Source organism: Rhynchophorus ferrugineus, unplaced genomic scaffold (genome assembly GCF_030347505.1).
Source record: "Rhynchophorus ferrugineus isolate W39M unplaced genomic scaffold, kcgeb_rfMv2 rfM11, whole genome shotgun sequence".
Taxonomy (NCBI): domain Eukaryota; kingdom Metazoa; phylum Arthropoda; class Insecta; order Coleoptera; family Curculionidae; genus Rhynchophorus; species Rhynchophorus ferrugineus.
In genome coordinates, this window is record NW_027472590.1 from 15,702,108 (window position 1) to 15,724,852 (window position 22,745).

Below are 22,745 nucleotides of genomic sequence, written 5' to 3' on the forward strand. Positions count from 1 at the left end.
ATTAAATATTAAAACAAAAATTAGAATCAATATAACTTCAATTGTCATAGCAAGAATACTAATACCTTTTTTTTATTTTAACTGTACCTACAAACATACCCTATACCCAAAAAGATAGCAGTTTGTTGAATTGTACACATCCTTATTTTTGTTTCATTGTACTCTTCTCCACGCCAGCTAAGGATCAAAGAAGGAGAGGTAAAAAGAAGGTGGCGGATATATTGGGAAAAATCCATTAAAGGAAGAATCCTTTATAAATACTGTCACCAAATAGGGACAGGAAATATAGGACTGAGCAGGAAAGCTGTACAACTGATGACAAGCCACAGGAATATACAAGCTTACCTGTAAAGATTCAAATTGAAGGAGACCGGTGGACTCTGCGAATGTCGCGCAGGACCTGAAGACACTACCCATATCAGGCACCGGACAGCTGACGGGAACTACCAGTTAAGAAACGAAGACGGGCTAGTCGATAAGGAAACTGTAGCAAAGATCAGCGTTTGGGCCGAAACGGTGAAACGGAATTTGAAAAGAGGGAAATCCCGAACAGCGGCCAAGAGGAGGTACATGCAGGCGCGCAAAAAAGCGGCCAAGCTAGAGATCAGGGCGTGATGAGATGGTTTCCTCTTTCTAAGGGAGGAAAAAGTGCAGTAACGGCGCGACGGTACCGAACAGGTCCTAGGAGACCCATTCGTGATCTGTTCCGGATATTTTATGTAAGAATGACCAGCTCAGAGCTTTAACAAGCACCGGAGCCAGCTATGAGGCCCATACGAGTTTTTACTAATTTTGTGGTGATCTTCCCCATCTTTTGTAAGTTTTAATTAATAATCCTGACTGATATTTGCTCTTAAAACTAATAAAAACAATGAACTAATACCCTGCTTTTGTTAAAACATGTTTATCTTCCTACGTTCGGTTGTTGGAAAGAATTGCTGTGTTCCTATCTTACGTTTTCCTTTTAAATCACATTTTTGTCGAAATCTCTGAAGCATCTCTTTTATGCCATTAACTATTTCGATTTGAGGTTTTTCATGTAATTTTTTTGTAAGATTCTTTTAATTTCTTCCTTGTCTTGCAATTTTATCACTGCATTCTGTCCTACAGCATCTGCTACATTATTTCTCTAATAATTCATACTTTATACACTTATTTTAGCATTACCTGCTGTTAATAGTCTCTATTAAATAATAAATAATAATATTACCACAACAAACTTTTGTAAACATAAAGTTAACCTAATTCATACCTTACGTCCTAAACACAAATCTCGTCAATAACAACGCCTGTTTACACAACAAAAAAAAGTAAATAAAAAGCATATTGCGAAAATTTACACTTCATTTCTGATATTATAAAACTAACATATTAATATATTTACGGTATCCTCCTCTTTAATGGAAACAAAACTTTTTCCTAATGACTATATTTCGATCTCAATTAGATAATCTCAAAGAGAATACATTACAATTCTAATAAAAAAATAATGTTAAAAAAGACATTACCGCTTAAACGTTGACATTATCGTTAAACTTAATTACCGACGAACTAATTTGCCTTACCATGAAAATTGTCATTTGCGAGTTCCACATGTAAGAGCTCGTTGGTGTCTACAATATTTTCCTCCGACTTTGAACATAACACTAAAGTTTTAGATATACTTTCAGGGCAAGTAGAGTTTTCCCGAACGAAGACTGGCCTCGTTAATATCTCCGAGGTTCGGGTCACCTCTTATAATTATGTCTTTATACGACTCTGTCAATCATTATGAATGCTAATTAAAATATTCATTTTTCTGAATAGGGTTGTCTTTAAACTATACCAAATAGATGGTGTGTAGAGATATTTTATTTTATTTTTCATCATACTTATCGTTGTTGGAATCATTTAGGAATTTCGTGTAACTAACTTAATTATTGTTTTATTACACTACTGGACCTGACCTGGAATTGACCCAATAGACTTTGTATTGTCTGAGCTATGAATATTCTTGTAACCTGATCCAATTTGTAGTATTTGACCAATTTGAGGGATTTCTTTGGCCACTTAACATTATATCCTAGGTCTAAGCAAATAATTCTCAATAATTATTATATTCCACTCTTCTCCATTTTGCAACCACTGTGGACCTACGACCTCTCATATAATCTACTCAAGTGTGAGACTCTTACACTCCTCAGGAATAACTACAACATACCTAACTTAGTAGATGAAATATTTTAGTCTGATCACATAGATAATCTTTTTAACTACCTGGAAGAAATAAACTTATAATTTTTTATTTAGTTCCTCACTTCACTAATTTATTTTTTACTATGCACTAATTACCTTAAATCCTCCTTTTATTATTAATCATTTGTACATTTGTTTAACTTACTATTCCGTATTAACTAATACGTACCCAACTTGGTTGGCGTAGTAGTCAAGACGACAGGACTGTCATTCTACTTTTACGGTAGTCACGGGTTCGAATCCAACTATGACATGGTCGTAAATGTATGTAGTGGCAAAATGGTCCGTCATGTCAATAATCAGGCTGGGTAAGACCGGATATCTTCTGGTATAATCCGTAAGTTGGCCTCTCTAAGTGGGAGAGCTGTGATTCAGAGCCCCCGTAGCAGTAGGTCCAGCCAAGTAAACTCTAGTTGGTATAAAGGAGGCTCTAAAACATAAGAAAATAAATACTGTTGTTTGTTTGTTTCTTGTTTTCTTCTTGTTTGTTTCACTATTTTAGCCAAATTTTATCTGTTCATTTTTAGTTAGCGTGTTTTTTCAACTTTAGTTCATTTGTATATTATATTAGTGAATATATACAAAATATTATAAATTATATGTATAGATATACCATAAATTAATGTTCCAAGTCGCTATATATTAAAACGATATTATGGCGACTATGAAAAATGTGCCGCAATCCACTAAAAAACCATAATGTAACCCTGTATTGTTTATTTACCATTCGTCATCGAACTCTATCCCTGACAGCTTAGCACTTGTAGAACCGTTGTAGAGACATAATGGTGAAGTCGTTATAGTTTTAGTAAAATAAAGGTTTCTTCATTAAGATAGAAATATTGCAAGCAGTATCCCTTTGGAATGTGAAATTCCCAATGATTCGAACTAGGTAATGCTTCAATTAAGTTAATCAAGCTATAACAACAGAACGTTCCAACAGATGTGAAAAATTCGACAATATAAATAACGTTTGTCTAGGCCACGAAAAGATTGGAAGATTACAGTTTACGGTGAAAATTATAGCTAAATAAAATAGAATAGCCGACGGGATGGTACAGAGTTTGCATTCTCGCTAATATTACCCATACTAATTTTTCATTTAAACGAAATTCGAAAAAAACACGATTATCAAGAACAAGTAGATTCAGCATTGTGTACAGAAAACAAAACATAACTTAACTTATTATAGTTCCGAAAAGTAATTCCCTTTCAAATTTTGGAAAATCCTTTGGAGTTTTTGTTTATAAACACCATATTCATGAAGAACTATTATTAATAAATATGACCATCAAATAGCTCATCGGAGGCCACAGTCTCTATGTAATAACAATAATAATAAAGATATACTTAGTAAAATGATATCAATAAGTGATTCTTTATTAAGTTAATAAAGACTAATATTGAAAATTTAAATATATTTTATATTTTACAATGCTAAAGCTGTTGTGTTAATATTGACCTCGAAAGTGCGTTATTTTCCATAAATCAATAAAATTATATTAAACAAAATATATATTTCAAATAATACACCAAGGGAACTGCAATTTACTAGAAAATTAAATTAAATCTTCAATTTAGCATATTATAATTAATATATCGACGCCATTTATATTTCAATATTCACTTACCACTCCAGATATATGTTATGCTGTATTTAATGATATCTGCAATGAATAAAATATTTGAATAATAATGTTCAACTATTAAATCAAAATATGTTTAATGAGAGACAAAATAAATCAGTTTCAATAAGCACATCTTACTAAATATACAATAAGGAATAATGTTAAAAAAGAAAAACGTAAAAGTTAGAATAAAATTTCATTAGGTTTTATAAATCCTAATATTTTTTATAATTAATTGTAGATTTGTAGGTTGAATTTAACAGAAGGATCCCAACAAATGGTAGGCAAAGGCTGTAATTAAAGATTGGCTTGCAAAACAAAAGTAAGGTTTTGAATATACCATGTTAAATAGTGAAGCATTTCAAATTATCCGTTGGTAAATATAAATGAAATGCTTAATTTTATTTTATGTAATGTATTTTTTTAGATATAGGGCTTAAAAAAGATTCACAGTAGATCAGATGGCTGAATAATATGGATAGAGAATGTAACGTATTCCTCCCAATCGCTGCATAATAAATTACTATAATTACTATAATGAATAGATATGCAGGTCGAGAAAGATATACAGGCAAGAACAGTTTGCATATATGGAAAAGATTGACAATAACAACCTTCAGTTTGGATGAACCCCATCAAACATGTAGAAGAAAATGAGAGTGAGTGAATGAAACTTTCTGGACATAGGATTTTGATTCAATGCTGACAATACCGAGACAGGGTGATGAGAGTGGAAACAACTGAAGATGAGTATATGTTAATATAGTATTTTAAAGCGTGAAAGATTTATGTGAATGGATATGTGGGTAGTTGTCCCATGTTGTGGGTAGGAGGAGAGAATGAATACTAACTGTTTAGCAGATATGATAAATGAATTTTGGAGAATGTATTGACTTAATCTACTTTTATTCTGAAAAACATATACAGGCAGTAATAGAAGAGACAAAGGAGATATACGGTGATATCAGAATATTCTGGCAAGAAAACAGCCACGAAGGAAAAAAAACTAAACATAAAAAAGTACATAGGCTCTCCAATGAAAATATCATACATTACTTGGATGTACAATTATAAGTTGGGTGGATGATGCCTCCAGGGGATACCATAGGTGTTTTAAAAAATTTCAGTGCAATTATAATAAAATAACTCTAACCTATAAACTATTGTGACTGTTATAGTAATTAATTGTAGTTTATGCCCTTCGATAATATATATATATATATATATATATATATATATATATATATATATATATATATATATTAGAATTACTATAATATTAAAATGGGTAAAATGTTAACGTTAAATGTGGTAATATTGCACCGTTTTGACCTCAAAATTGAGATGACATAGGCTTACTGCTACTTTGGATAGACTATATATGTTGCTTTTTTATATATAATATAATGCTGAGAAAAAAGTAATTTAATTTTTCAGAATAGATAGCTTTAAATTCGAGTATTCTAGGATCATAAATAAGTATCATAATAAGGTTATTGCGCTTATTGTATGTCATGAAATTGGTTTGTATCGTTTTAAAAATATAACATCGATCATGAAACTATTTTCAAACATTTATGTCAGACTACATAATAATAAAATAAGCTGCGTTCCATATGAATCAGTAGTGAAAGATGCAAAAGACGAAGATTCAATTTGTGAATTGCATTTAATAGGATTGCTCATTATGACTTGCTTGAAACTAATCAATTCGACTCTCTACTTTTAACAACTAATGCGACCGAAGGAAGCAATTAATTTATAGATAAGGAGTTGTTTCTCACCATGGAAAGGCTGGACCACAGATGTTACCGTATAGTATGGACTGGGAATATCGACCAAGGAGAATTTCCTTTTTAATTTTAAATTTTAAGATTTCGATTTCGATATTTTTTAAAAATCCCACCACAAAACTTTGATACTCTAATTTACAACCATCGATATATTTTTGATTAAAATATCGGCTCAAAAAATATCCAGGTTATTTTTTGAAAATTTTTCTTAGAAAATATAAAAATAAAATATTTATTTCATAAAAAAATAACGATATATCGATATTTTTTGGCATCCCTAGTGTGGGCCTTACCTCATCCGATTTCGCAACTCTTCTTGAGGTTAGAAGCTGAACTCGAAGACATTTGTGAAAATCATTGGTTTCAGCTTTTCGCCTAGAAATCACAGAATCTCTACTATGATGAAATTTGGTTTTACTAGGGAAGCGACAAAAAGGTCTTGGTTAATATGGCACTTATACCAATAATTAGTGTTTGAAATTTATATGGTCACATGCCCTTTGAAAAAACAAAGAAACCTAAATTGTGGTCATTACAATTGAATTAAGTTAAAAATGTAGTAAATGTTTTGGCAAAGTTGCTAATGAAGCAGGACCTTCTATTCTATAGTTTCTATATGAGTTTTACTATAAATTTACGACAATGTTGTGGTGAAGTATTGTTTATGTTGACTCGAAAATAGACATATTTGAAACTAAAATAAACAGGGTTGAGATATATTGACGATAACCTTATTGTCAGGAATTATAGGAGATCGAAAATCAATCCAAGGCTTTTTCTTTCCTTTCTTTCAGATTTCTGTTCGACTTGACAACGATAGCGATCAGGACCAAGAATCAGATTTACGGAAAAGCAACATGTAAAGACAAATGCGTCGAGAAGATCACACAAAAGACTTCAGACGCCACATCATCACCTACCCCAAAAATTATCTGTCTTGTATACCTTAATTTGTAGGACCGTTAACATATCGGAAGGAAATTGGCCAGAGAATGAACTCAACGAATTATTCGTTACTATGGACACATGAGGGATACTGAAGGGATTTACAAAAGTATCCTTGAAAGTAGTAATAAGATGCAATGCTGACGTACTATAAAAAAGGAAACTGAATAAGTTAAGACGAAAAATTAATCAGGCTCTAATCCTAAAGTGATCCGACAATTGTAATAGGTAAGAAATTGGTAGGGTGATCAGCACGTACAAAGAAACATCAACTTTATGTTAGATATGGACATACGGTCTAGTCAACTTTGGCTGACGAATGTTTAGATACTTGCGACAATATTCAGTTCAATATAGTTGAAGTTTAAGTCACTCTACAATGCATTTTGAAAGATATCATCGAGAGGGTATTAAGATTTATTTCAAAATAATCTCAATAAAGGTAAGAGCTATAAAACCAAACATGCATGGCACATCCTCCTCGCCATTTTTTAAATTATTGAACTATATATTAATCGCACCATCAAAAGAACTGACGAGCACTCAACCGTACATTTAGTTCCAACAAAAAGATGTTTATACTTCAACAAAATGTTACCTAATAAATAAACCGGGCTAATGATAAACGAATAGAACTAGCCAGCTGTCCAGCGCTATGCCATTTATTATAATATTAAAGACGAAAATATAATTAATATAAATCAATTATATTGCTCTTCGAGTTATTATTTAACTAACAATTGACAAATCTAGATATTTTTAAGAATGTCATCAATGGCGAGCCCCGTAGCTGGATGTTTGCTGTTTCTATGTAAGATTTACACTATAACCATCCCGAATTCCGGAGCGCCAGCGCCCTTATTGTTATAAGACCGTCTTAATTACGACACTGTTCCCGAGACCCGTCTGTCTAGAACTGATACCAACCTATAAACGACAACGAGCGAACTTAATTATGCCAAAAATGTAAAATTAAAGAAATATTGAAGTAAGATGCATTGTCAACTTAATTAGACTTATAAAAAGGATTACGTTTTACTATCACTAAATTTAAAATTCTCCTAATTAACTTTAAGTACCAGTAATTTACGTGAAATCATGATTTGTGATGTGCAAGTCAATTGGAGTCAATAAAAATGACAATAAAGTCAACAATCTTAATAACTAAGGTGCGAAAGGTCATTATTAATACTTGTTAAATTCAGCAATAAATATCTAATTGCCTATTAGCTCCGTTTACTCATATTCTTAGCATATTGCTAGTTAATATATTTTCTTATGGTTCTGGCAGCATATGGTTACCAGGACCGTAGAGTCATATATCTTGAGACCATTCATCTAACATTTTTATCAACTTCATAAAATATGAAATGATGCTCAGACAAGCAACACCTCGTCGGGCAGTCCAAAATTTCAATCGGAAGAAGTGTTGTGTCTCTGACCTGGTTTCATGAATACAGAAACTGAAGCATCGCATTGTACAGCCATATGGCTTGAGAATTAATGAAAGAAAGACTAAAGTATTGACAACAGATAAATATAAGTACTTTTTATGAGTAACACAGGCAATTAAAGTGGTATCTACCACTGAAGTAATAAGCTGAATCAGCCAAGCTGCAGGAGCTTCTTTTGCTTCTCTAAGATCGTGCTTGTAGATGACAGGAAATATTACTATCGTTGTTGTTTAGGTTTCAAATGTTTTTCTAATATTTGCTATTTTACTCCAACACTTAGGAACTGTTACAATCTATCAGATAAGCAATTCGTATAAAATTTGATGTTTAAAGCAAATTCTATATGTTTCTCTGAACTATTCAAAAGCTGAAGAATAAATTCGGACAGGCGGAATACAGTAGCTCTCGAATGAATGATGAGCGAATTCCTCACATAATTCTGTGGCGATATTTACCTTAAGACTAACATTTCGTAGCTCAGAAGAGCTGCTGTCGATTCTGAATGATTTTCAATGGAACCAACCTTTTATGAGGATTCAAGATGATATATTACTAAATGTTTCGAAATGGAAAATATCTCTTAATGCTTAACACAAAACCACTTTGATTTCAATAGATGCCTCAAAGTATTTTCTTTCGGTTTGATCTCTCAGTTCTTCTTCATACACTATTGTCCGTCGACTAATTTTCCTTAGGTTAACGTTACCTAATTTCTAGGTTCCTTCAAACTAAAGAAGTAAAGTCTCCAAAAAATAGCGTTTACTTCGCACTATTCGCACAATTTACTGTAAAATCACGCTAGAGTCTTTATTAATAGAATGTATATAAATAGTGATCAAAATATATAAGTCAAATACAATGCATTTATTCTAATGTATAGGATTCTAAACAATATCTGGAACTGTCTTCCTCGGTTGGATTTCTTCAATCCTAACCGAAAGTTGAACGTATCACAATTAATCGCAAATACCAATTGCAGAATGATGTTGGTAAGGTGTCTTATTTTATGAAAAATAAGGATCAATACTATGTAATAATTCAAGCCTCTTCATAGGAATACCACGAAAATATTCAAATGATAGTTCTGGAAAAAATAACTTCAGTTTCTAACTAATAGATTAAAACAATCTCCAGTAATAGTTATGCAGAGAAGCCCTAATATAGCAGGTTTGAAAAGTGACAGTCAGTTGAAATATCACTGCTTTATTTCATCAAGTTATTATCCTTCGAGCATGACAATTTTCATCATATTTTACTTTTTAATTCCGAAAAAAAAAAACTGATAATGAAGATGAACTTCATCCTAGTCAGTCAATCGTTGAAGAAGGCGACGAACTATCAAGTTAGAATAACATAATTATTCTCAGTATATCAAGGCAATACTACAAAATATGTCATAAAACAATTTCGAACAATTTACATAAAACTAAACACCAAAGGAAGCCGATACTTGGGTTCAGTATGAACTAACAGTGCTATGCCAACTAATTAACTTCAATTATTAAAAAATAATCAAATTCGAGGAGGCATTTAAAATCAATTTGAATTTACTGGGTACCAACTGAAGAAGATTAGCTTGATCTCAGTCTTTCTTAGCGATGAAATCATTTCAGTAGAAAAGAGATAAAAGGTTACCGATAAAAATAGCCCATTATCATTAATTAATGCTTGAAATTTATAGGAACAAAACTGCCCAAACAAAGAAAAGAAAAAGAAAATGCTTTCTCTCTAACACATTATGTTTTGTTGACATTTGTCGATTTTGACCACCATTTAATAACAATTTTTTGGTAACCGCATAAATATTGCCAGGGTTAAAATATATCGGAAGAATTAATTTTATATGCATATCGGAGAAGGATTTTTTGTCATTAACTAATGGTTTCCAATTGTTATTATATATCGGTATTAATATTACATCGGGAAATAAATTATTCAATCACCATAGAAAAATTATTTATAAAGCAATGCAATTACATATGAACATAAAAGAGATAAGCGAACCTATACTAACCGTATAATATATTACTATTTATAGGCAATAATAGTAATAATACTATAATATATAATAAACCATTAGATTCATGCCTGTGATAAGGGTATTTTATTTCCGCTTCAGCCTACATATATTATTTGATAACTACATTATTTTTCGATACATAAATGAACACAAATATATTAAATATTTTAATTTAGAGTAATACCGAATATATATAGTTAAAAATATTAGTTTCTAAAAACATTTTTAAAGTCTAAGCTTAAAAGTTTAAGTCCAGCTACCAATGTTGTTCAGTTTAATTTTAACCATTGTGTTGTGTAGACGTGTTGTGTAGACGTTCAAATTTTATTATGGATAAATATACGCCACAAGAACCAGCCGAAATAGTGACAATACTCAATTGCCACTCAGCAGAAATTCCGTCTAAATATCATAACCGTCCAGTGTCTCATAAAAGCACTATTTATCGTTTACATGCGAATTTTTGACAGTACGGTACGACAGCAGACAGGCCTCGTTCTGGAAGACAACGGACGTCTCGTAACGCTGAAAATGTAGCTCTGGTGCTCGATGGTGTTACAGAGTCTCCATTTATATCCATTCAGAGAGGTGGTTCCCAGTTACACATTTCTGCATGCAGTTTAAGGCGAATTTTGAAAACTGATTTGAAAATATTAAAAATTCGTACAAAATTTAATTAGTTCAAAAGTTGCTACCGAGAGATCCTGATCAACAAGTTCAATACAGTAATGCACTCCTAAGGCTGTCTAGTGAAATTGAAGATTTTTCGGCTAAATTGATAATAAGAGATGAAGCCCACTTTCTTCTAAGTGGTCACGTCAATAAACAGAACAGTCGGTTTTCGGGAACACAGAATCCTTTATTAATTCATGAAACATCATTGCATCCGCTAAAAACTACTGTATGGTTTGGTATTTATGCTGGAAACAGCATTGGTCCCTATTTTTTTGAAAATAAAAAGTGTTAACCAAAGTGTTGCGGTTACTGTTACTGCTGAATGGTACCAAGACATGATTTGGAATTTTCTTGTGTCTGAAATGAAATAGCAAGGACTAGAAGACATGTGGCTTCAGCCAGATAGGGCCACAGCCCACACAGCTCGTTCAACAATTCAATTATTGAATGACGTTTTTCCACGAAGACAATTTTCGCGAGGTGGCATGGCCAATCTTATCTTCGAATTTAGCAGCACCGGACTTTTTCTTATGGAGTTTTTTAAAATTAAAGTTTATATGAACAACCTCCAAATGATTCAATACCTTAGAGACAATATTCGTCGCGGAATTGAAGAAAATCAGCCTCAGATGTTGCAGGATGTCATGAAAATTGCCTTAAAAAGAGCCGAAAGTTGCATAGCGAATAGCGGTCGCCATTTAGGCGATATAATTTTTAAATCATAACAAAAAAAAGTAAATACCAAATGAACTTTTTATGGAAACCAAACGTACATATCTTATCTTTGAGCAAAGTTATAGACAATCAAGATGGTAGCGGAAGATTTGCGCACGTTGTACAACACATATTTCAAATTATTAGTTTTATAATTAAAAATATAATTCCAATTACACCCAGATCCAATCAGATTCGATATCCTATTTTCAGTTGTGAACTCACTCCCTGTCCTATTTTCTGTGTGTGTATCTTTTCCTAGCACCATCCCAACGGGGACACTTAAACCGTGTAACCTCGACAACATCTTCCTCCTCCTCGCAACATACGCGGAAGCTGGTACTAATTTTGCATATTTTGTGAAGATATTGTTACAAGAGACATGTCCCGATTGATCCTGAGTCATAGTTAAATGACATAGCTCGTTGAACTCGTCCAAACTTTGCCATAAGAGACATGCATTTTGACGTTTATACCAAACTATAACTGCGTAAAATATCTGGGAGTATACCTTCTATATATGGCACCAAGCGACACTGGCCCGCTATGCTTTCGTTGCGTGGCCTGACAACGCCAGGTTAGTATTTAAATATACACCAAGGTATTTTAAAGACTCTCTTGGTTTCATTAATATGTTGATGATTTTGAAAGCTAATCACCACTCTTCCTCCCTTTTGTTTACAGTACTACTTCCACCTTTTCAGGCACTAGGGATAGTTTCATTTACTTCATTTTAGTCAATGTTAGGCCTACAAAGAAACACCCCAATAATGAGTTAGTAATGTTCAGTGAATACGGTGAATGTAGCAGCATACCTTACCTGAATATTTCCAAATAATTGTTACGACATTTGAGATAGGAGATCAAGTGTTAGCATACAGTTAATACATTTTTTAAAACAATATTACACACTGACCAGTCGTCTTGCTTGTGAACCATTCTGTACATGACTAGTTGTTTTGGTCGCACTAGACGGTTTGACTGAGTACAAATTAGATTTATATATTATTTTCCTAATTGTGTGTTACATTTAGACATTCAAATGAGTATTAATTGTGTGAGGGCCCCTGAGGGCCCCTTTCGTTCTAAGGCAGGAAAATGCAATTAAGTCTTACAAGGCGCAAACCAGCTGATATAGATTGAATATCAGCAAATAATAAACTTCTATTTATTAATGTATTTACTATTTTAAGTACCAAATAATATGGAAAATTATACTGAATAGAATGTTCTGCATTTAGCCATATAAGCGTGCATGAAACCATAAGTTTAGCATGAAGTGCGTGAATATATTTTTCTACAACATTCGAAAACCAACCACACAGAAAAAAATGGGCTTACAACTGAACTCACTGAATATTCAGTGCTGTTCACTATTAAGCAACTAAAAACACAACTAAAAAATAAAGGAAACTCAAAACGCAAATAAAAATGTTAATTAAATTCAGACAGAAAAAGTACAAGAATTTCAAACAATACTTAGATACAGACCTATATAATTAACACAAATAATGTTATTGAAATCAAAAGAAGTAAAAGAAACCAAACAGAGATCTTTAAGAAATCATAGAAGAACTTAATATATTAAAACATGCCTAATAGAAGATTTTGTTAATTCCAAATTACAATTTTTGTGTTTTATTTACCCAAATATTAGAAGGTAATATGATACAATACTGGTACAATATAATACAATACACTTTTTGGTTCACAGAGCTGTTACAAGTTTATCAAAATCAAATCTTTAACTGTTATTTCTTACACCTATTATATTTTTTCCAAGTGTTATACTTATAGTATTTTCACTTAATGTTCTTCTATATTCTATATTCTATGTGGGTGTCTGAACAAATCGATTGTGGATAAATTTAATTTAATTGTCTTAATAAATCCAAATTCAATTTTTTCATACATTTTTTCTGTCCGTTGGTAGCACAAAACGAATTTTTTTACAAATTTTTTCGAGAAATATTAGATAAATGATGAAAATAAAATTGAAGTACGTTAAAAAATCAAACTTGGGAATGCGGAAATTATAGTTAGATAAATAATAAGTAAGCGACGTCAATGTTTTATGTGATTCATATTTGACATAACAAAAGGAATTTTGAAATTTTATGTTTCTGTTTCTGGTAAATTCTGTGTAATTCCATAAACCTATTTTTAATAATGTCTCTATAGCATATTGTTATTATAAATCAATGTTTTTGTGAATGTTTATTACAGTTATTATTTCCATTATTACATTTTTTATTGCATTACTAGGCTATTGCATCGGTAAATAAACTGCATGTTGCCAAAGATTTTACAGCTGCAGTCACTCAACTATTTATTGTCAAGATATTTCAACAGCATTATTTGACCAAAATAACTTATACTACCAATAAATTATACCGGTTTAGAACTATAGCATAGTATTTGTGTGTTTATTTAAATTAATTCAATTATTTTAATTATTATTATTCATTTAATTACTTCATTTTAACATTTAGCTTTTTAAAAACCAAAATTTCATAGCCAAACTCTATTTAATTTAAAAAAAGGCACTAAACTGTGCACCTAATTAGATACATAAATATGTGTAAAAACACCTTTTGAAGTCAGCTTTACTCCACTAAAACAGTATTATAGACACCGGAAAAACAGTAATCCGCCGGCGTAAGATCTGGGCTATACAACGAATATATCAAGACCTTCCAGTCAACCTCTTTCAAAATTTACCGAATATTAAGTGACTAGTTTCTGGTTAAATGATGTTGTTATGGAAGTCAACGCGTTCTCTATTGATAAGTTTTGACAATTTTTTAAATTGATTGCTTTAAATGTGTTAATTGGTCATATTAGGAAGTGAAATTGATAGTTAGGAGAGGACATTTCGGTTATGTAGACATAATGGTGGAGGCTATTTTAATTAAAAACCAGTAACATCTGTGTCTTCGAAATAAGTATATTTTCCAAAAAGTAACTGTATTGTGGTAAAATTGTTTTTTCATGGCATAAGTATAATAAAGAAATACCGTACCAATTACAAACTAATTAAATTTATAACAACACCCCCAACAGAAACGAAAGAAACCCGACGTCTTTACAAAGTCTAAAGGAAGAAAGGGATTCTCCCGATTGGCAATTTCAATTACAAAGAGCCCTCAAAGATATTGTTATAAGGTTTTCTGATTTTATTAGTGTTTTCAAAGATTCTATCTATATCGTGCTTGAACCGAAGTTTTAACATAACTATATAATTAAATTAACTTAACAGTTTTCGGATAACAAACATTGTCGCTGTTTTGTATAATTTATACTTATGGGTATTATGAACGAGAATACAAATTTGCTAATATTTTTATTTAGTAAATTTACCCTACACAACCAATTTATCATAAAATATTTGGAATGTAATAGATTAGATTTATAATTTATTATATAAGATATAATAATTATAGATTAGCGACAAGAACTTTCAGTGTTCAGTGTTTTCAAGGTTTTCAAAGAGAATTTATTGATATACATTTCAAAGGCTAAACAATGACATATGTGGTATTTTTATTGACAATTATTTCACCCTATTTTTCATAAATCTCTTTTAGAGCGGATTTTATACCAAGAAAATATGTTTGCAGATACCGAAACAAATGCTAGTCGAGGCAAGATTAGAACTATACTAAGATATTTGTTGAAACATTAAAATGTCTCGGTCAATCTATGTATGCCTACTGACACGACACTTAGATCACTAGCTCACTAAATATTCGTCGTTTGCCTTTATGCGGGCTAGGAAATCGTTTGTTAACCTTGTCCGGTTTCCACCACAATCTTTTTCACATTCTAGTGCCGCAAGTGATCTACTGCTTATAGCACATGACAATTCATCTCCCAAATAATGTTTCATGGTTAATTCGTGTAGAAGTATCGAGCCTTCTTTATATCCAATTTAAAATTATTTTATGGTCGATATTTAGTTTCTTCGAGTACGTCTTACTGTAAACAAAACCGAAGTTAATGTTTTCCAACCTTATGTTTGTTATTGAATATTTGGTATTTGATAGAAATGTTATCATCAAAATTCAAATCAAACTATGGTACTATAATAGATGTATGACAAAATTTTTATACATTTTTCTTCTGGTGTTTGTATTACTTAAGGTTATCGTTTGAAAAATTACGTACATTTATCGTTATGTGAGTGATGTACCTTTTCAGAATTTCTTTGGTCTGACCTAGAATACCTTCTGTCACTTGGTAGGAGGAACTCCTACACATGCCATACATATTTACCAGATTTGACCATATCCAACTATCTATTCGATCAATGCAGAACATTTTAATGGATAAAAACTAAATTTAAGAAAATTTTATGATTTTACCGCTACAAATCCATAGTATATAATCTTATAAATTGCTCAACATCACGGACATGAATTTACTATTGACTAGAGTTCTCAAATAATAAAAGGCCCAATGAAACGTATACTTTACTTGAGATTGTTTGGTGAGATAAATTTTTCTGTCTCTATTCCAGAAGGTGTAGTGCTTCCATAATCGCACCATTTTCTTCACTGGCTAGGCAATTTATTAAGAATAATACCTACAATTAAGTATGTCCACATTATAACCTTTAAGGTTGCGAAAAGTTACGCTATCAATATTTCCGTTTTTGTTGGCAGCTTCGAATAATATTCATCTACTGAACTTTTGAATTTATTCCTCACGTGGTTTTTGTTGGACATTTTTTTAACCACCTATATAGATAATTAAATGACTATGATCATTTTCTTCCTTGATTTTTACAAATAAAGCTTACATCTTTTCTGTTTGTTCTTGAATCGTTTATAGGTCCAGGGACGTAATTTTATTTTTACGAATATTAACCATATTTCTCTCATAACAGAATAAAGGTAACAATTTAGAAATTATGTGTTAGTAGAATTTGTTTAATACTAATAAAATTTACAAAAAAATCTTAATAGACTTTAGAAACACGCCTAGTGCGATAATATACTATGTCTCCAGAACCATATCATTTATTGTCAGTCCTTAAGCAAGAACAATATTTATTAGCTATTGTGTGTTTACAAGACATCAAATTAAATCAAATGCTGATTTGGAAAATCCAAACATCTTGTAAATAAAGAGAACAGGAGATTTTGGAAATTTAAAATGAAATTTTCGCATGTGTCGGGATTTTCTTCCACAGTGTACCTTCTGGTAAACCGTACCCATTATTTTTTCTCTTTACAAATAATGTAAAGTATAATTTTTCTAGATTATCCTATTCTTAATTGTTTTTTTTTTCTAAACAATTATGACAAGATAGTTTCAACGATACAGGAATGACCCAAAGTAGTATAATATATTAAACGACACGGCTTAAAATTAAATAAATTCGTCGGTCAATGACCGGGCACCCGGGTATCCATTTCAATCCGCAGGTAAAATATATAAACTTCTTTAAAAAAATTTACGGCGTCTGGATCCCCAAAACTGAAGCAATTTGACACCCATTTTTCGTCAAAATTAATTAATAAAAGTTATTAACTATCAAACTTGATACCCCGCCCGTTAAATATCCAGGTACCCGGGTACCCACTAAGATGTATGTGAACGACGGGTTTATATACACTTCAGAGACTGCTTATTAAAGTATTTAGTTAATTTGACTTTTAAATTGATAATAGACAGTATAGTTTCTAATTTTTTTATTTAAACAATAATTCTTATTATAAACAATAACAAAAATAGTAAGTAAGAAATACATAACTCCGTTTTATTTTATTTTATTAATATAGTTTTCCACTCGTTTGCTATTTATTTATTTACATTATTTTATTTATTATGATACAGTGCCATATAAAAATTGAAGTACATTAAATTATTTCGTACATCCTTAACATGCCGTGGTTGGAATATAGTGTTCGTCACAAATACGGTTCTCACATACCGAACATATTTTTCTAGTTTTGCGACGTTTTTTAAATTCACTTTGGAGACATTCATAGCATACACCAGTAATATTTTTCCTCCCAGTTGAATTGAGCTGCGTGTGAGGTGTCAATGATACAGATGATGTTAGCTGACGCGCATTCGGATTAATTGCTCGACCAAGAAGAGATTCAATCGCCACTTTCGTTGAAAAATTCCTCATAATTTGTGCATTATTCGACCGACTTTCAAGGAATGGAGCACATAGCTCTCTGTCAAATTGCCGTATCGTCGTTCATACGATTTTTTAACAACCATTTTATTATTCTCATAATACAGAATATATGGTGCAAGGCAGGCAATATTGAGAATATTGATAAAAAAATGCTAGAGGCCACCTTTGAGTTGATCTTCTTGTAGTATATCTACCTAGCATTTTATCCATCGTGTCTACTCCAGCTTCAGACTAGTTATAAAACTCAATAATTTCGGGTTCTTTTTAGCTTCATGATGCATTGATGATAGCATAATTACTACCTTGTTTTTTTTTTGGCATATAACTACATAGGGTCACTTTTTCATGAAAGCCAAACACAGTGGATAATTCTTCTCGCGTTTTTGATACAGCCATTGCTGGTGGAATGTATGCTTTATTTTTCTTCAAGGTGCCAACAATTGTTAAGTTCCAAGATAGTAAAAATTTTGCCAGTGGAAGAGTAGTGAAGAAATTATCCATTGTAATATTCCGGTAGAAATTCTTCTACATGGTGCCACCAAGTCTTTGACGGAATATACTGAGTGAATCTAGTTCGACCTCGGTATGAATAAAGTTGCTCGTCAATTGTCAGGTATTCTGTTGGCTTGTAACTCTTTCAACATTGTCCAAATCGTCTCGTATTGGAGCAGCGTTTCTTTCTTTTCGAACGACATGAGAAGGGGAGAGGGACATCTCAGGTATCTAAATATCGATTGGCTTGGCATTCCGCTATAGTTATTTCTATGAGAACTATAAACTGTTTCCCTATAGCTACATATGCTACATACCCAGTTTACACAGAAACAATTTTTTATTCAGTACACAAATGACTTGCACATCTGCCACTCTATAGGTGGGGGTACCCGGTAATTGAACGAATGGTGAAAGTTTGGTCAGTGACCGGACGGTTAACAGTACTTCGACACACTCACTTAACACCCTTTTAACATCGTTCAAAATGTAAAATTTAGGAATTTGAATTCCGATTCAAAATTGCGAGCCTCCATTTTGCGGTACAACGTTGCCAAATTTTGATTTTAAAAACTTGATTTGCACTCAATAGAAATGACGAATAATCTACCGTATAAGAGTTGGAGCGGGCAGCGCGTCGGCCGAAGCCTAAAATATTTGCTTATATACTTTGTGTCATCAATCTGACGGCTATACTAGGTTGTTTGATTTGTTCAAATTTCACGTCTCCAGATGCCTCTATTTCCCTTAAATATGAAGGCACATTATGAAGCCGATTAACATATAGAACTTATTGCATGCTGAGGCAAAATGAATCGTAAGGCAGTTACCAACATTTTTAAACAAATAATATCATCCCCTATATTTATCCATCGAGCGGCCATTTCCTGTATGATAAGAAATGAACTTCTAATAGTGATTTTGAAATGGTTGATGTTCTATAGTGGACCAACTTAAATGCATTCCTAGAGGACATGCGGTCATGGTTATTGACATGACTGATTTTATTTTACATTATACAGACAAAAATCAAAAATACAAATACCCGCGACTTGCCAGCAATAGGAGGACTATCTTGTCATCTCATTGTGGCTTCCAAATCGGATAACAGTATTCCCAAATTTTCAATCTAATGAAGAATACGCTTTATTTAAAAGTAATTTGTTTGGTACAATAATTCATAGTAATTAATTTTATCAAACAAATTTTGTTTGGTTTGTCAAGTACGTCACTATTCCTATTTATAAAATCGTATTTTCAGAATTTTTAAAAGTACAGCTATAGCCGTAGTTCCACTCTATCCGAATTGATTAAATTCATAATGCTATCCAAACTGGAGACGACAGAAGTTCCTGTTCGGCTTTTCCAATTCCAAAGTAAAGGATTTCCCCAATTACCAAGTTCAATTACGAAGCGCTGCAAGCTATATTGTTATAAGACTTGTCTTAATTTTATTAGTGTTTTCTAAGACTACGTCGGTCTCGTACTTGCATTGATTTTCCGAACGTCAACGAATCTTCCAATAGATTTAATTATATTGAACTACGCGCTATTGTAATACACCATAATTTGAAATCGTAGTTTGAGTAATATCGCTAAAATAAACTCAATATTTTAAAATAACTCTTTGATTCTTTACATACGATGTAACAACCCGTGATATAAATTAATAAAGGAGCGTTTAATTAACCAATCCATTTATTCATAATATCTAACACTAGCGACCCGCCCCGGCTTCGCACGGGTGCAATGCTGATACTAAATTAAATACACTACAGAAAAAATATGAACGTTGTATATAAAAACATAGCGGCCCGCTCCGACTTTGCACGGGCATAAAATATATATGCCTATGTCACTCAATGAAAACATGATTAAAATCGATCCAGTATTTTTGGTTCATTCATTACTGCCCTTGGCCTGCACGCATTAAATTTGGAGTAAAACAATTCCTCTTCCCCTATACTTACTATGAAGATTTCCTGCTATCTTTGGAATATATAAATTCATACAATTTTTATTACATTACACATTTTTAAACGCAAATGTTAAAATTGTAATATCTCCGAAAATATTTGTTTAATTTACATGCTGTAAGGAACCATATTGATCTATATTAATTGCACACTGTATTTAAGGTACTTAATTCGATAAGGATTAGTGCCGTATTGCTTAAAATAGCTTCGTAAATAAGCCATTTTCTCACGTAAAAAGTAAACAATAAAAATGGTTAATGTAGGTTATCCATAAAAGATAAACATGTACCATCCCTGACTTTTTTGTAGACCTTTTTATGGTGTACAATACTGTAGCACATTAATTTGATCTAACTCGTAGGGTTAGGCAGCGTTTTTGCTAATTGCCAAATAAGCCTAAAAAAAATAGGTTAATTTACGACATCACGTTAGAAACTTCTAAAATTAGCAATGTTGCCTTAATATATTATGCATGTATTATACATATAAACCTTCCTCTTGAATCACTCTATCTATTGAAAAATAACCGCATCAAAATCCGTTGCTTGACTTTGTTTTATACTATGTAGTGATAAACAGCTAAGGCACATCATCAAAATTTACGAGGGGGAATCAAATATAAAAAGTAATTTTACTATTTAGCTTAGCAGGTAATTCCGATGTAGAGGATTCGATCGCGTGGTCTTTGGTTTATGGGGTGGAAACCGATGCGGGTAGCAGTTCCTTATATCCCTGACTTGTTATCTTGCGATTATTTTTTGTTTGCGCCCTGCAAAAGAATAACTTAGAAATTTTTGAAAGCAATGAAGAAGTACAGCAGTAACATATATGCAGAATTGGCCGACAACTCAAACAACTCAAAGCCCTCAAACCTTTTATAGCCGTCCGGTCAATGACCGGGGACCCGGGTATCTATTTCAATCAATCCGCAGCTAAAATATATTAACTTCTCCTTAAAAATATTTTAATCACCAAAATTGAAGTAATTTTACACCCATTTCGTCAAATTTTTTAACAATCAATTAATTAATAAAAGTTATTTACTATTATACTTGATACCCCGCCCATTCAATATCCGGGTACACGGGTACCCACTAAGATTAATGTATATGAACGACGGGTTTATACACACTTAAGATACTGCTTATTAAAGTATTTAGTTAATTTGACTTTTAAATTGATAATAGACAATATAGTTTGTAATTTTTTTTATTTAAATAATAACTAAACAATAATACTTATTATAAACATTAACAAAAATAGTGAGTAAGAAATACATAACTTCGTTCTATTTTATTTTATTAATATTATTTTCCATTCTTTTACTATTTATTTATTTACATTATTTTATTTATTCTGATACAGTGCCATATAAAAATTTAAGAACATTGAATTATTTCGTATATGCTTCACATGTCGTGGTTGTAATACAGTGTTCGTCACAAATAGGCTTCTCACATACCGAACATATTTTTTTAGTTTTGCGACGTTTTTTAAATTCACTTTGGAGACATTCATAGCATACACCAGTAATATTTTTTCTCCCAGTTGAATCGAGCTGCTTCTGAGGTGTCAATCATACAGATGATGTTCGCTGATGCGCATTCGGATTGATAGCTCGACCAAGAATGGATTCAATCGCCACTTTCATTTTGAAATGCCTCATAATTTGTGCATTATTCAAAAGACTTTCAACGAATGTAGTACATAGCTCTCTGCCCAATTGCCGATAAAATAATCGTCGTTCATACAACATTTTTAATAATCATTTTATTATTCTCATAATACAAAATATATGGTGCAAGGCAGGCAATATCGAAAATATTGTAAAAAAATTTAACAAAACCAATTTTTAAAAAAACAGCTTTAGACCAGCTATAAAACTCAATAATTTCGGGTTTTTTTCTTTGCACTATCACTAATTTTAGCTTCATAATACATTGATGATAGCATAATTACTACTTTGTTTTTTTTTGGCATATAACTACATAGGGTAACTTTTCATGAAAGCCAAACACAGTGGATAATTCTTCTCGCGTTTTTGATACAGCCATTGTTGGTGGAATGTATGTTTTTTCTTCAAGGTGTCAACAACTGTCAAGTTCCAAGATAGTAAAAATTATGCTAGTGGAAGAGTAGTGAAGAAATTATCCAATGTAATGTTTCTACCGGATCCTCTATACGGTACCACTAGGTCTTTGACAACTCATTCACCAACGTTTTTCTTACGACCATCTTTCGATTTTCCAGTGTAAAGATGTCCAGTAAGTGCATACGAATTTTCAGCATCACATATCCACCATACTTTAATTCCATATTTAGCTGGCTTTGACGGAAAATACTGAGTGAATTATTAGTTACCTAAATATCGATTGGCTTGGCATTCTGCTATTGTTATTTCTATGAGGACTATAAACTGGATCCGTATAACTATTTCATATGCCACATAGCCAGTTTATACAGAATGTTTTTTAATTCTGTACACTAATGACTAATCTGTCACGCTATGGATGAATCCCCGGGTACCCGGTAATTGAACAAATGGTGAAAGTTTGAATATTCAAGCTTCCAAATCGATGGTAAAGTTGTGTAGAGCATGGAGGTGGCTACATTGAAATATGTTATAAGTTTAGTTTGTCTATAGACTTAAACTACAGTT

General features: G+C 32.0%; 1 protein-coding gene across 4 annotated transcripts in view; it reads left to right on the forward strand.

Annotated features, from left to right (window-relative positions):
- Positions 1 to 22,745, forward strand: part of LOC143204879 (uncharacterized) — a 383,076-nt gene that overhangs the window by 292,562 nt on the left and 67,769 nt on the right. The gene's annotated exons all lie outside the window — the stretch shown is intronic.